General features: G+C 29.0%; 1 protein-coding gene across 1 annotated transcript in view; it reads left to right on the top strand.

Moving 5' to 3' along the window:
- LOC123296305 (calcitonin gene-related peptide type 1 receptor-like) overlaps positions 1-5,156 on the top strand; it is a 295,317-nt gene extending 290,161 nt beyond the window's left edge. Inside the window, exon 12 of the mRNA XM_044877766.1 lies at positions 5,134-5,156. The gene's annotated coding sequence lies outside the window, so the exon portion shown is untranslated. The remainder of the gene's footprint in view (positions 1-5,133) is intronic.
- The last annotated feature ends 12,100 nt before the right edge of the window (positions 5,157-17,256 follow it).

The raw sequence follows: 17,256 nt of genomic DNA, 5'->3' as shown, positions 1-17,256 counted from the left end.
ACCATGATTTTTAAGATAGACAATCCTGGGATGGTATTTTTCATGGTTTCCATACTTTTGGGACCCCCTGTATTACTACTTAGTACTACAGTATTACAGAATTAATTGTTTCCTCTCAAAAATTCCAGTATAAGTTTTCAACGGTACTTCACGGCTATTATAATTTTTAATCATTGATATATGGCAATAGATGTTGTCAAATTGCTTCCAATCGAAATAGATTATTCAAATAAGTCTTGTTAAAATATTTGCTGGCGACTGTCTATTCTTCCTTGATAATTTAAAATGCCCTAAATCTTCCAAATCTTTCTTATAAAAACACACCTTTTTATGATACTATTAAACTCGGAAGGCGATACTGTGAAATGCTATGTTAAAATATATCTTTGTCCATATTCTAATTTTAGGTCACTTTGGTTCGTTCGTATTATAAATATTTCTAAAGACTAAAATTAATTTTATTAATATTAAGTTTTAAGCATTAAAACCACTTCATATCACAGTTTTAAACACATGAAGAAATTTTCTTTCTTATTTATTGTAAAATTTTGTTTTTTTGGAGATAGAGGTTTTTTCATATGACAGCATTATAAGACGAAGATGTTGTTCTGTGATATCTTTTATGAATAAAAAAAAAAAGGAACATTATATAATTTACTGTGGCGCTAAAACAGCAGACGAAAAAGTTATATGTATTGTGTTGGTTTTTTTTATAAAGAACTATTCTTAATTAGTTAGTGATATAATAAAAGTTTTAGAAATTAACTTTATTCTAACAACTTCCTTATTAAACTTTTACCTAGACAACAAAAACATCTTGGAAATAAAAATGAAATAAGATCATTTTTTACAATTAACTGTTTTTATTCAAAAAATATAGTTTTAGTTTTTGTTATTACTTATAAAGTTTGTGAGGTAAAAATTGTTCCCTAACATTACATTGTTTTATTTGATATTATTTGATATGAGAGGAAAATGTAGTTTGCACTTAAATCAAAATTTATATGTACTAAAATATCGTCGCCCCATTAGCTTAGTTGGTTTAGGCATCACCAATTCCGACCGCGGTATGCTTAGGGTAGGGGGTTCGATTCCCGCCGTCACAACAAAATTAATTCACCCTTTGAAATTGAGGAGGTGCTAAATGAAATTAACAACGGAAAGGTGGTAAAACATATACATGTTATCACAATGGGCTCTATAGCCTAAGTGTGTCCTTCGTAGACAGCCAACATAACCTAACTTAACCTAAAATATCGTATCAGGAATTTTCTCTGTTTTCTATAGCATTTTTGTTTCCTAACACTATTTTTTTTGTTGAGAATTTTAATATAAACAGCTAACGACAGAAACAGTCGATCCATGGTACATGCTGTGTGATCCATGAGTCACACTCTCATGTATCTCCCCAATCTACTGCACCGGTAGGTGCTCTCTTCAACATGTTGCTACTGCATAAAACAGCTTAACTGCATAAAACGTCATCATAAAATGTTAGTGATTGAAACTTTTCTTACAGACATCCACTACTCTGAATGTCTAGCAACAGCTCCAACTGGTATATTTTTAATGGTAGGAGGAGAAACTTTTCAACCTTTAAATATTCCAACACATGCATTGTAAAATGATGTTTCTTAGATTAAACTATAAAAAACATATGTTGAAGATAAAACTTTTAAGTACAATCGGAAAGAATGATCCTGGGTACATAAGCATGTGATCCATGATGCAGTATGATCTTGTAGCATGGATCATTTCTAGCGATAGTTGATTATTAAAATTGTCTAAAATTATCCTAATTGTTGAGGAATAACAGTTCTATGAGGAGAAGCTATTTTCATATATTTAAAAAAAAAAGGGACATTAAAATACACATAAATGTAAATTTTAATCCTTAGTATTTTACACGCTACGACCTAAAATAAGTGTTTAAAATATATTACACTCGTTAATTATTTTATTTTGTATTTATATATTTTTGAATAAAATATTTCATACACGAAAAATTCTTTAAATTGTTTAATATTTTGTAGTCTTATTTTTCCTTTTAAATATAAATATTTACGATATAGTTACTTTTTATGTGACTATACGTCGCTTCGTTTTATACAGAGAGTAAATTTTCTGTGAACACTAAATAATCCTTAGAAGACAAACTCGGACATCAAGGTAATGTTGATCCAAAAAATTAGAAAATTATTGCCCAATCGCCAAATGATCCCAATTTTCTAATTTTTGGAGTCAAAATTACCTTGTAAACTGAATTTTATCAAATTCGGTGGCAAAACTTTTATTTCCTCGATTTTTTATTTCCGATTTTGGATAGCCAAATAATATAAAGTGACCTGTAATGACTGCATTCAAATAAGCATTTAGAAAAATATATTTTTTTGATTCAGAAAAAAAATATCATATTAGCACAATGATGAAGTTAACTAAAATAAAATTTCTTTAATATTTTCTGCCAAATGCTACAAACTTAATGGCTTTTTACCCGACTGCGCAGTGCAAAAGATTGGAAATGTTTTTCAGTCTATATATGTGTGTTCCTATATGGCACACTAGAGACCAAACGCGTGGACCGTTTTTGATGATTCAGACGACGTCAATCGATTCATCTTAACCTTGCAAGTGCTACTTAAGATATTGCAGTAATTAAAATTCAATATGACGACGGATAGATGTCATATTGTGAAAATGTGTATTCCTATGTGGCACACTAGAGACCAAACGCTCCGTTCGATTTTTATGATCCAGACGTCAATCGATTTATCTTAACCGTGCAAGTGCTACTGAAGATATAGCAGTAATGAAAATTCAATTTGACGACCACCAGACGCCATATTGTGAAAAAGAATGTATGCATGTTCCTATGTAGCACACTAGAGACCAAACGCGTGGGCCGATTTAAACGATTTTGACGTCAATTGATTTATCTTAACCTTGAGAGTGCTACAGAAGATATGGTAGTAATGAAAATTTAATATGGCAACCACCAGACTCCATATTGTGGAAATAATGTATAAGTATTCTTATGTGGCGCAATAGACACCAAACGTATGGTCTGATTTCCAGTATTCTTATGCTAATCGATTTGTTCTAACCTTGCTAGTGTTACTGAAGATATGGCAATAACGAAATTTCAATATGGCGACCACCAGACGCCATTTTGAATTATGTCCTCTATGTCAAACGAATAGCTATTAAATAGGCAAATCGATTAACGTAATAATCATTGAAATCGGTCACGCATTTGGTCTCAAAGGACCAAACATACACACACACAGAGGCTGAAAATGAAAGTCGACTTACTATGGTAACTGAGGTATCGTTGACTGAAAAGAAAAACAAGTTCAGCAGTTTACATGGCGACTTTAACAATCGGGACCTATTAAAATCTACGCCTGCTCAAATATTCCCAATAATGGGTGCCGACTGTTTAAGTCGCTATGTAAACTACTTGTTTTGTTTTTCTTTTCAGTTTATATGTAACTGAGTCAGGTTTTTTGATTTTTTAAATAATTTTTTTAATGTATTTAATAATAGCCCCCTACAATTGTTCAAAAAAAAAGATTTCGACGCAACACTTTGAGTGTCATTATACATTACATTTCTGATACCCGGACAAATAGTCCACCGTGTATGTATAATACAGTTTAGTAAATACTGCTAGTGTCTAATAAATTAATAACTCTAATTAAATAATATATTATTCGAGCATAAAAACAAAAGAAAGAAGACGAAAAGGAACATCAAGTAAAATTATAAAGTTTTTCATCCTAAATTAAGATAAAAAGCATAAAACAGAAATGCTTATATCATCCAGATTATATTAAACTCCATATTTACTTTTTTTGTAGGATAACATTTGTTATAATTTAATTATTATTTTCTTTCCTTTTGTTGGCTAAGTACTCTCTTTTTACACTATTTTCCATGCGATAAGCCAACTAGTCATTGAATAAAAACTATGGTAGTTGCCTGATGTTGAATTTGTTCAATTGAAATACCGCCGAAACTACGCGAAAGAGAGGTACTGGTGTGTTCCATTCATCACGTCAAAAGTAAAAAAAATATTTTTTTGAATTTTTGAAAACATTGTAAAATAATCGTTTGACAATCCGGTAAATTGCGAGATGATAAGTAAATTTAATTGGCTATTTAATTTTAATACTTACGTTGCTCTAAGAATAACGCTTTTTTTTTAAATCTTCATTTTTGTAAAAAAAAAATCGTAGTGGGGTTAGTTGTGCAATTGTTCAACTTGCCCCAGTAGCTAGTATGTTACCTATACCATTTTTCTAGTAATTTTAAGAGCAACTAATCATTTAAATTAGTTTATCATGTTAGGGATTTATTTTTCTATTTTGCTTTCTATTTGTTAAAATAATATTTCATTTTATAATGAGAGAATATAAACCAAAAACAACAAGGGCTATTGACACTGCACAACAGCTTAAAAATGCTGGCAAAGCTCTAATACAAAACCAAAAAAGCGTAATGCTGCTGCCAAAGAATATAACGTGAAACGTATGACTTAACACTTAAACCAAATATTTACAAGAATTAAAAGAAATGACGGTGGTATTACGGTAACGTACTACACCAAACCACGACAAATTTTTTCCGCAGAACAAGAAATTTCTTTAAAAAACTATCTACTAAAAATGGAAGGGATTTTTTATGGATATTTACCAGATGTTCGCCGTCGTTAAATAATTCAAATATACGAATACGTTTATGATTGATTTATAATAGAGTACTATTCTAAGGTTAATTTATTGATTTCGAACCCTGATCAACTTGTCCCATACACTAGCTATAGTGACTATCGTCACTATAGCTAGTTTTCTCGAAAATAATAAGGAATTTTGAAACTTTTCTAAAAGACATTTCCTAAACATTTCCTAAAAGAAGGAATGGGCTATCTATTGATATATGAATCAAATAAAAATGATTACTCGTTTAGAAACTACAACTCTAAAAGCCAAAACCTGCTCAACTAACCCCGATCTATACTAATCTTTGAATTAAAGAGAATTTAAAAATAATTCACTCGCACTACATGCCCACGCAATTTTATGCCCAAAATTAAAAACATGTATATTAATTTTTCCTCTTTTGTATTAGCAGTACGTGCGGTCAACCGCAGCTCCACTGACCGGTGAAGAGAAGGTGTGACTGAAAGCATCACGACGTTTCACGTCGACACATTCACCAATAAATGAACATGAAAACAACACATATGCAACTGGTACGGTGGACGCACAAGATGAACGCACTAATTTATGCACAACAAAGTGCTAACATCATTAATGTATGAAAAACAAAAAAGAAAATCATGAATAACTATTAAAAAAACATGATGTTTTATAAGGTAAACTTAATGTAGTTTGAGAAAATGCTTGAATGTAATCTTAATCAGGAAATAAAAAACCATGGAGAAACCATGGCTTAAATACGGCTGTCATGCCTAGTTTGTCTTTTATTGGCTGAGATAATGATGATTAAGTTCCATTCAAGTTTATTCTCATTCGCTGTAATTCAAGTAACTTATTAGTATTAGAAAATAATATTAAATATGAAAACCAAAATAAGTCTGAATTATAAGTTTTATTGAGTGTAAAGAAAATAATTTCGTGGATCGAGATACCGACAATTTTACAGTGGCATCCAGCTTTAATGATTCATTAAAATTTAATATTTTTTGTCATTGGAAAATTGTAGGTATCTGAAGAATGGCATATATCACAAAAGTCTATTTAAAATTAAAAAATTTTTTTATAAGAAAATTTTAATAAATGTTACCATAGAAACGACCTTATTAATTGATATCTGGGTGATTCTGTTCTAACTGTTACTTTTTTTTTTATTAAAAATGGTATAAAAATGGTATATCATTCAAATTAACACAAAAATGTCATGAATAGATTTTTAATTAATGACCAATGAGAATGAGAACAAACAATACAGGACATAAAAAATAACAGTTAGAATGGAATCACCCATCTGTTGTCTTCGGGCAAAATATGCTCAAACAACATAATTTAAACAAAAAAAGAACAAATCTGATCGAATTGAACAAATCCTATCGAATAATTAATTCGATTATTTTGTTTAAGGTTTCATTGTAGGCTGAACCTTAGTCCGAAAAATGGTCGAGAATTCTGTTCACAATGCACAAATCACATTCATTGATGCAGTTCCTTCAGAACACGTTGCGATTTGTAAAATAAGTGTACTCGTTTATATACTAACGCCGTCGATAGTCGTTTATACTAACGAAAAAGAATACAAAGCCAAGTTCACACGTAAAGTTCAAGGTAAAGTGAGTTAGTGAGCAATTGATATAAAAAAGCGACCAAATTTGAGAATTTTAATCGTTGTATTTCGAGATAAATGCGGATACAAAAATATGAATGCTTTTTTACAGAAATTGCAACAATTGATTTGAGTTGCTCCAGTACCTTCATTCATTTTTCGGGCTAATTACCGGCCAACATATTTTGCCCGAATATGAAACAATCACTGTTTTATTTTCTCAAAAGAATTTAAACATGTTTTATTTGGTATAAATTTTATAAATACCGAAATTATTTTTAAATGATCAAATTTTTTACATAATTATTGTATACTGACTTTAAGAATTGCAATTAATTTTAATTACAGCAATTGCTAGCAACGTGAATATAAATAAAGAAATATAGTATTGGCTTAAACGTTACGGTTCCACAATCTCAGCTAATATGTCCCACTTGAAAATTTGTAGGAGAATACAAATTTGTAAAATTAGTAATATTTTCAAAATTTGTTCTCGTTTTTTTGTTATTCAAATAAAAAGAAAGGAAATTATAGAAAATAAACTTGTGGATCGTAATTAATAAAAAAAAAAAAAAAAAAAAAAAAAAAACTGCACTATTAATACAGTAACCTTGTCGTTTGAAAGTACACGGTAGTCTGCATCAAATCCGGTAGTTTTTATTTTTAGCAGACTTGTTTATGATGTTGTCCCAATGAATAATCCAAGTTTGTGATCTTGAGCGATGAACGCAACTTTGACAAAAATTGAAAAAACCCGTAGACTCGATAGTTTCCGAGATAAATCCTTTCAAAGTTTAACATTTTTTCGAGCATTTTTTGCAATATTATGTCATTTTGAAATAATTTTGACCCAGAACAACACTAGCACACTCCGTTAGAGGTAAGTGGAACTACCTCCAGCTAGAGTGGTTCGAGTGAAATATTATTGAAAACTTAATTCGCGAAGTTACAATAAATGACGAATTTTGAATGGCTTTTTCTCGGAAACTATTGGGTCTGCAGAGACGATTTTCTTCCATTCTTCGATCTCGTATTGTAGAAAATTTAAACAACTTCAAAAACATCTTGAAAAGGTACTTCAAAAAGTACTCTTTTAGCCAAAGGTTTAAAAAAAGCTGAAATTTTTTCGGGTTTTTTCGAATTTTGACAAAGTTTCGTTCAAGGTCACAAACTTGGATTATTCATTGGGATAACATCAGAAACAAGTCTGCAAAAAATCAGAACTACCGAATTGGACGTTAGTTCTGATGTTTAAAGTTACATCGATAAATTTTGAAAAGCTTTATCTCGGAAAGTATTGGGTCTACAAAGTCTATTCTCGTCTTATATTATAGCAAATTTAGAAAAAGCTATTCTGATAAGGTTTCATAAAAAACTAGTACTTTAGGGTTGTAATCGACAAAATCCAAAATGTTCACGGATTTTTCGATTTTTGACAAAGTTGCGTTCGACGCTCGAGGTCATACACTTGGAATATTGCATACAATATATTATAAACAATGCATACTATTTTAATAATAGACGAGTTATCTAAACAATCCAAACCTCCAATTTTTCGCCAGCAAGATGGATATGGATGGGATTTTCGGGTTTTCATTGATCTATAAGTCAAATGAAAGAAAACGGAAGCTATTAAGTTTTTTTTTTTTTTTTTGTGATCAAAACCTTTGAAAATGTAATAAATTTCCAATCAATTTATTTTAAACCATTGCACAATAAAAATGACAACGAACAGTTTTTAGTTTCAAAGTTCAAAAAAATTAGGAAATTATATTTTGGATAGGAATTAGTTTTAATTTCGTATATAGAATGTGTAAATTAGCTCTTACCAACACTCTCGCGGAGTTACCCCGCCGAGTATACTCGCCACGAAAATTTCCGAAGTACGATGGATCGAGATGCGGTTTTTGGCATCAGTTTCTAGAAGGTATTTATTAACTTTGTGAATTTGGCAGATTATTCAGAGATATTTCGGCCGTTTGTGAATGAAAAAATGCTTAATAGTTGGAAAATCCTAATATTAAGAGGGAAAGTTGGTTAAATCAACAAACAAAAGAAATTATGTCTGAATAATCTGCTACATTCATAAATACCTTCTAAAACCTAATGCGAAAAACCGCATCTCAAGTTTTTTGTGTTACCTGAGTGTGTCGTTAAAGCCAAACTTGATACAAAAACCATTTTGGCGAGATATCGCAAGTATCACAACCGAGGATTGGCGAGATACCGCAAGTATCACACCTATTTTCTTGGGCTTTACCCGTAATCGTGCTACTTCGCGAGAATGAAGAACAGGTTTTTTATAATTGGCCTAACAGAGTGATTTATTGTTATTATTTAATAATTATTTTTCTGATATATACAAAACCAATATTTTAAAACTGTTTTTAATTGGATTTATGTAAAAATATTCTGATTAAAATACAAATTAATTAACCTTACTCCCAAAAATTATTTAATTTAATACAATATGTTGATACAAATATGAACTAAAACCTTAATTTTTTAACCAATTAGTAAGTAGTCTGTATTGTATTCAAAAACCATGATGAAAGGACATAAGGTATACTTCTAACCAAATTTTAATTTTACTTGAAAAAATAATTTAATTTAAAATGTAAAATATCTATGCAATTTATATAAATTACTTTTTCATATATTTTTGTCATTGGTTGATATTTTGAAATGGCAGTTGTAACCGGCACCCGAGTAATTTTATGTTTTAACATCAATTCTTTACCTATTACTTACTACCTAAAAATTAACAGTTATTACTACAAATTTTATACAATAAACAGCGAAAATATATTAAAATCGTGAAAAAATGAAAATAAACCATGTTCTGGTAGATCAGAAGTAGAATACTAGTCCCAATATGCCATATGAATGTTTCTTCATATCTCCTCAGTAAAATAAAAATTTAAATATGTAATACATAAAAGTTAAATAAAAATGCTAAACCAGTAATGGACGACTGCAGGATATTTTTCCTCCTGGCAGGTTTATTCGGAGTAAATTGCTGAAAATTATTTTGTTTTGGCCACCTAATACAATAAGAATTCAATAAAGATTGTAAAATTACACAAATAGTAATTTATTCCACAAAAACTGCCTTTTTTAAAAAAAAAAAAATACATTATCGCTTATATTGAATCTCCTAGAAAATAGAGAAGTTGCATGTATTTTTTTGGTAAGGTCACAAAAAATAATAAGAACAATTTGAAAAAAAAAATTCACTATATTATAACGCAGTTTTCCATAGAAACAAGCTGAAAAGTTTTAATTTAGCATGATTCCGATTGGCTAATTCATAGCCTCAACGGGTGTAAATATCACACGACCAATAAGTCGTTTTTTTATTCAAAAATATAAATATTTTTTTATTAATAATTAACAAAAATTTAAACATAAATTTTTGGGAATTTTAGCTAATTCTTATTATCAAATGAAAAATATCAAATTAACCAAATATAAACAAAAAAAGTAATAGTCCATTTGTAATAAATTTCGTTTCGTTAAAAGTTGAGTCTTGTAAGAAGAATTGAAAATTTGTTTATTGAGTATTTCTTGCGACCTAGGTATCTTACATTTTTTATGTTTTTGTGATCGTGTTTTATAATTTTTATTACGCTGGAAATGGGAGCACATAAGTAGACAAACAAAATCGATAGATTCAACATTTATATCAACAACAATGTTACTAAAACACCTTCCATACCTATAAATCTGCTTATCCACTCCCTGGGAAACAGAAATGACTCAATTTTGAGTGAATTAAGTTTTTTTGTTTTTCTTTTTAAATTACATTCGTACTAATTGAGGTACAAAAATTAATTAAAATAGAATATATGTAAATAAAATAATATATTTAACATGGATAAATTGTTTCAAATTTATTTATTTTAAAATTGTTTTATTAAATTGTATGGCCAAGAAAATAAATAAAAGAGTAAATAAATAAATAAATAAATAAACGAATAAATTATATTAATTTATTTATATACTTGTTGTTAAAAATTGTTGTCACTGTATGTGCAGGGAGGACCATTTTAATCGAAAAGTTTCTTTCATAAAGAGGAGTACATCTCTTAGACATCATAAATTTTATCTTGACCTTCAGGGCCAGCTTAAAGTCACCTTGAAATCGTCATTATAAGAGACAGAATAATTCTGCAAATTCGAAAGTTGTCCCTCGACAAGTATGTAAGCCAACATCTGTTGCTCGAAACATTTTTCGTGCATCGATTAAAATTGAAAAAAATGTAACATAAAAATCTAGCGCGAACATTGAATTTCTGCTGTAATTATTTTATTCTTGAAAAACATTTTGACCAAAAGATTTTTAAAAGGAACAATATGAATCAAAAGTGTTCTTCTATTTCTTATTAGTAAACTCTTCAAGATTTTTAACTTATCGATGAAAATGGTCCAACCAGTAAAAATATAATAAATGAATGTCCTGATATTTTTACTTTATTTAAATCTGTATATAGAATATATATGAAATAAAAATTATATATATATATAAAATATTAAAAGTTTTATTATTAATTTAACAAAAAAAAACTTAACTTTCCAGTCAAAACAAACATTTTTTTAAAAAAGTGGTGTAGATTTTCTGTTTATTGTTAGAAACGAAAACAAATTTCATTTCAGGTACAAAATTATAACAACAACAACAAAAAATGGTTTTTTAAGCATGGTTGCTGAAGAGTGGAGATTATTTGCATACAAATTTATTGGTTTTCCAATTCGGTACAAAGAAAAATGTTCGTAATCCCTGATGTATCAATAAAATTATTTGCAGCCAAAACGAAATTTTCAAACTGAATAATCGAAATATGATCTTTGTTAGTAATTGTTTTATAAAATAATTCTTACGATTTTTACAGTAATTTCTCGGTAACGAAATACATTTGCTGGAAAGCAATTTAGGCGAGATGTTTTTCATCAATTTAAAAATATATTATCGCAAAATATCGAGCTGATTTTCAGCCCCACAACTCTATTTTTAAGGTGTTTCCACGACTGCCACATTCGATATTGATAATTTCATCTGCGCTTTTTTTAAGCACAAAACTGTCTTATTTTAAAGGTAAGTGTTGAAGGTAAAACTTAATATGTTAAGAATTGATGACTTTCAATAGTTGAATTGTTTTTCATATGTTTGAATTGGCACTGGGACATTCCAATACTATCAAAACTATTTTGATTTTGTGACTTATTATTCTAAGTAAACTGATAACCATCATATTAAAATTTTATACTAAGCTTCTATTGAACGCTCTCCTGCATACAAATTTTTAATATCAATGTAAATTTTATCAATAAATGAGCTATTTCAATAATAACGAAAAAAAAAAAATAATCAAAATACAAACTGTGAAAAATTTGTAATTTAATCCTCAGAAATTATTATTGAAAATCGGATTTTCTGTTCGTATGTAGGCAAGATTTAATTTTTTTTTTTACATTCGAGAATACCTACATCGAAAGCTTATCGTATTAATAAAAGGGTAGATTACCTCTATCATATTTAAAATATTAAATGAGACAAAATACTATTTTACAAGTAACAAGGTTAAGAGAAAATCAATAACAATTATTGAAACCAATCTAATTTCAATCAGATTAAACCGAAATTTGTATAGTTCATATCAGATCATAACGTCAAACTTTGAATATAATTTTCACATAATCGAAAAATTTTTACACTGAACAAAATATTAGTTTCTATTTTAACCTCTGTGTTTACAAGTAACATCGCAGAATGGAAAACAAAAGACAATGGGCAGTATGGAAAAAGAGGGTTTGTATCTATATCAAAAATTAATGTTGATTTTCTAACAGATTTTTTAAAGTGGGTCCTTCAGATTGATCATATCATTGGTCGGTCAATCATACATAAAGTAATTCTATTTCAAAAAACCGAAAACTTTAGATAATTTTGAGTCAAATAGATCGCTGAAAGTTTTGCCAAAATATTTTGGTGAACGATTTTTGGAGCCAAGTTTAAATCGATATTTATTTTTTGCTTTTTTCCTTTAAAGGTGTTTAACCAATTTATAAATTTCGAGGCAGGTTGGAGTATTAGCTAAGGAACACCGCCCCTCACCTAAAGACTGTCTTCTCAACTTCTTAAGTCTTCAACCTAAAATTACTCCAATCTTAGAAAACTTCATTATTTTTCGGCGAATATTTTCGTCCAAAGAAGGCCATTAGGAAAAAGTAGTTCATTTGTTCTAAAGCCATTTTTAAACAATAGCTAAGGAATGGATGATGCAATTTAAACTATACTGCTTTAGCTTTGTCAAACTACTGATGTTTCATTGTCACGTTTTCGAGACTGGAAATATAGTGTAAATCAATCTTTCTGTGTTGTATTCAGGAAAGCGCTTCTCGAAATCTTAACACTGCTATTTTTTTAAAAGTATGCCAAATATCTTACTTACGCAAGTTTAGGTACAGCATTTTTCACAGAGGAGGGAAGTAAACATTACCTAACACATGGGTATGGAAATAAGACTCGGATTGGTTTAAGGTGAGAAACAATTTCAGTTAAGTGATAGATAGATTAAAGTAAAAGAGATATAGAGAATTTTGTCGTTTGAAGATAATTTGTAGACGTTTCTGGTTACACTTAACTTGATAACAGTATTATCGCTTCAAACTGAACTTCTTGCTATAACAGAAAGTCTTCTATAAACCATAAAAATGAGCGTGGCAGATTGCGTATAATGTTCCTTATTAACTACTCACTAATTTTTTACCTCAAATATTAAACTCTTAAATAATATCTAGATGTCGTTAGGCGTTCACATCATAATTTATCTCACTTATATTTTAAAATAGAATATTTTAAAATTAAATTGCTTGTCATTTTAACTTGTCAAAAGTCACTATCTAACAAATTAGAATACCTCTCAATTTCTCTTCCTTCAACCTTTTATAGAATATATGACAAAATTATAATGATAAATTTTATACAATATTATAACTATTTTATTTAATAATAATATTTAACAGAGAGCCGAAAGGTATGTATACATATATACATTTCGAAAACTAAAAACAACAAGATTTTGGTTCTCTGGTTGCACCGTTCCTTAGCAAGAATGTGAAGCTGTTAAGAAATTTCTCCAAAACTTTATCGCGTATTTTGTGGCATCTGGGAAAGATGAGTCAATGTTTAACAGCATTCCTGAATACTTCGTGTTAAAAGCTCATCAACATTTTGCAAATACAATATTGATTATCCAAAGTTGGTATACTGTCTCACTAGGAAATTTGTAAGTGACTACAATTTATTGCATCTGTTCAATCAGAGCTTGCATTTGATAACGGTACTGGAGAATTAATTGCTCTTTCACATACTTCGCAATCAGAGCACGAAACAAATACTGTCCAACCACAAAGATAATACAGTACGTGTTTTTGAATTTATATTAATTCACAGTTATCAGGTATTTCGTTGATATTGCATTCATCAACTAAACAATGAAGCTCTATAATTTCTATATTTATTTTTATGGGAGTTGGTATGGAAGTACTTTAATTGACAGTTGGTTTCTATGCTGGACACATTCGTGGCGGCCCAACCGCATGAATGATTGGAATGCCTGTCTCTATATTGTCTTAACTATTGTCATTACTAAACACTGGAAGATCGTTTTACTTGCAACACCCTCTACATATCTATAATGAATACAATATAATATATCGCCACAAGTTATATTGATTGAATATTCCTTGTCAATATATCTACATATTACATTATAACTAATGCATAATTTATGTTATGATATTAACTTACAATTTCATATTAACGATTTTATCTGTCTACCTATTTGTTTCTTGTATTTGTTGTTATTTGATATTGAAATGATAAATAATTTTTATAATTATTCACAAATTAACTATCAATGATACTCTATTTCATTTTATTCAAAAGCTCTCTCGTGTTTTTAGGCAAAACATCACGTTTTTTAATTTTTTTTAACTTCCCAGAGGAAGTTAATGTAATGGGGTCGATTTTGAAAATCTCCATTTATTGCATATTTCCGTGGTTTCAAGGCCGTAATATCCGAATCAAACCTTTTCATGTGATGAGTGTGTGTGTTTACGTATGTGCGTATGTTCGTTCGGATTCTTTCGCCTCGATTATTAAGACTTATCACCCTCGAGGAGATTATTAAGAGATTATTACCCTCGAGAGTCGCACCAGACTCAACTTGTTTTGAAAAGAATTTTGATTACTCAAAAATTTTTTCCAATTCAGAATCACTTTCAGTGGACAGAAACATAAAAATGAAAAAAACAACTTTTTAATTCGATAGGTTGAAATATTTTTCAGAATCGTGGGAACCGTTTTTTAAAACCATATTTCGAAGAAAACATTCCAGACATCTCTTATCAATTCTACCTGTAGAGTAATTGAGAATTTTTTCTTGCACTAATTTACAGAATTTATTTTTTTCTAAAAATAGGTGTATTATAACGTACTGAATGTAAATACACAAAATTCTTACAAATTTGGGGAGGGGGGCGGGCTTCAAAGTGCTGCCATTTTGAGAAAAACCGTTAAACCGTTTTTTTTTTTTTTTTCAAAAAGTGGTGGTCGCTGCTTTTGCAGGTAAGAAGGCAAATTATTTATTGCTAATTATGTTCCTAACGCTAACATTTTTCAAATATTTATTTAATTTTTATCATTACACTATGTATACTTCTTTTGTATTAATCTTGTACCCGGTGGTTGCAACATTAAACGTGTTATAACTTTATAAATAGTAATTTTAGAAAAAAAACCAAAAGTTTTAGGAAATTTGTAGATTTAATAGTAATTCGTTTAAGTAATTCGTTATAGTCGTATAAATCGTCATAAACGGGTTAGTGATAAACAAAAATTATTTTACAAAAAAGGTAGGTCATTTAATTATCTACAATAAAGGTTATTACCATTGATCTGAAGTGCACAGTTATGTAGATATAGCCTAAAATGGATTTCCTAAAAATGGTGGCACTTTCTCCGTCTATTTTTGTAAGGATTTTGTGCATTTACATTCAGTACGTGATACTGAACCTATTTAAATAATAAAATAACTCCTGTAATTTAGTGCATTATTATTACCTGTAGTAATGAACCGAATATATATTCCTAGTAAATCCTGCATGAACTGAATATATATTCCTAGTAAATCCTACATTAACCGAGCTGTGTGTATGGTTAAATATATTCCTAGTAAATACAGACATAATATATTGCAATAATACAAAGAATATTGCTAATACTATATATAGAACGTCAAATAGTAAGCATATCATAAATTAAACATGAAACAATATACACTTTAATTATTTATTGTGATATGAATGTTTAACTAATAAACTAAACATACAACAAAATATGTTGACACAAACACAAACAAAAAGCTGCTGGGCATAAATAGAACATGTTTCTAGGTCTCTGTGAAACTAATTTCAATTTCAATGTGATTGATTCTAAGGTATGTAACGTGGTCTTCCCTGATAATCGTAATACTGAAAAATTTGAAAAAATTCCATAAATTTTCCCTTATTTACGGGGAAAAAATACGATTGAATATAATGCAAGTATTAACTAGTGTAACAAAACTTCGGTCGGACTTTCAGGTGAATTTTTTTGGGTTAGAGGGTAAAAAAACCTGCGGATGTACTTTAAAGTTACACTGGAAAAATATTGAATGAAACTATAATATTGAAACCAGCGGAAGTAATTTTGAAAGTATATTTTTCAAAGATAACGAAGTAATTACCACATGTAAAAAGGAGGGTTAGAAAATGGACAATATTATTTCTATAAATTCAATTTTAATTCAACTATCAATATAATTTTAAATTCTCTTCAATTAGCAATATATAAACTTTTTGTTTGAAGGATACAGTGCAAGCCTTTAAATATCGTGTTGATTTAAATAAAAATAAGATAATTTATTTCAAAGTGAAGTCAATATTTGTTGTAATTCAAATCTGGACACCATTATCACAACTTAAGCATAATACAGAAATCTAAAAAAACGCAATTATTTTATTCAATTTTTAACCCCCGAAAAGTGAAGAGGTAAAATAATGAGGTAACTCAAAACAATAATTCAAAAGAACAAAGTCAAATTTAATATTTTAATTTCAATTAAAATATTTCCAAAAATTTGTCCCAAAAAATGGTCTTTAAATATATTTTTCATCTCATCTGATGTCCTTGACCATCACTTTGATATTGATTAAAGAAGGAGTGTATAAGTTTAAAGTGTTTATCTGTGCGTCCATGTGTTTCGAACCGACTTGATTGAGAACTTTTTATAGCTAAGTTTTCAAAAATCGGTTTACAAGAAGTAAATCGCATTTATCGAAAGGGTTTTTTAAATTTTGTAAATTTCACTAGTTCTGTCTAAAAGAAGTCTGTTAATTGGTTTTGGTGGGAGCGCAAGTAAATATATATTGCATAGTGATGTTAGATATATTTCCCACTTTAATTGCGCTTCCACCATTTTAACTGTGTATCTAAGGGGAATCATTTATTTATAGATTTAGAAGCAGCAATAAGAAAAAATCCGTGCATTTAACTTCATGTCTAAATTTTAATAAAATCTAGTGGAATATGTTGCTTGATAATGCGTAAAATTTGTGACGGCTAAAAATAAATGTATAATAAAAATACTGGTGGAGGTTTTGCTTTCTTAGCTGGACCATCAATGATAATTTAATATTTTATTTATAATAAAATGTTAAATAGAAGTTAATTTTGCATTCTAATTACTTCATAAACTCCACATAAGTACCACTTATTCGATTGTGGAAGTGAAAGTAAAAGCGAATCTGATCAATCACTTCTATTAAGTATCTGAAAAAAATTATACTAACGGTTCAATTTTATAATAATATAAACACAAATTTTTAACT

This window comes from Chrysoperla carnea, chromosome 3 (genome assembly GCF_905475395.1).
Source record: "Chrysoperla carnea chromosome 3, inChrCarn1.1, whole genome shotgun sequence".
Lineage (NCBI taxonomy): Eukaryota > Metazoa > Arthropoda > Insecta > Neuroptera > Chrysopidae > Chrysoperla > Chrysoperla carnea.
The sequence above is the reverse complement of the archived record's forward strand: the minus strand, read 5'-3'. Positions and strand labels throughout refer to the sequence as shown.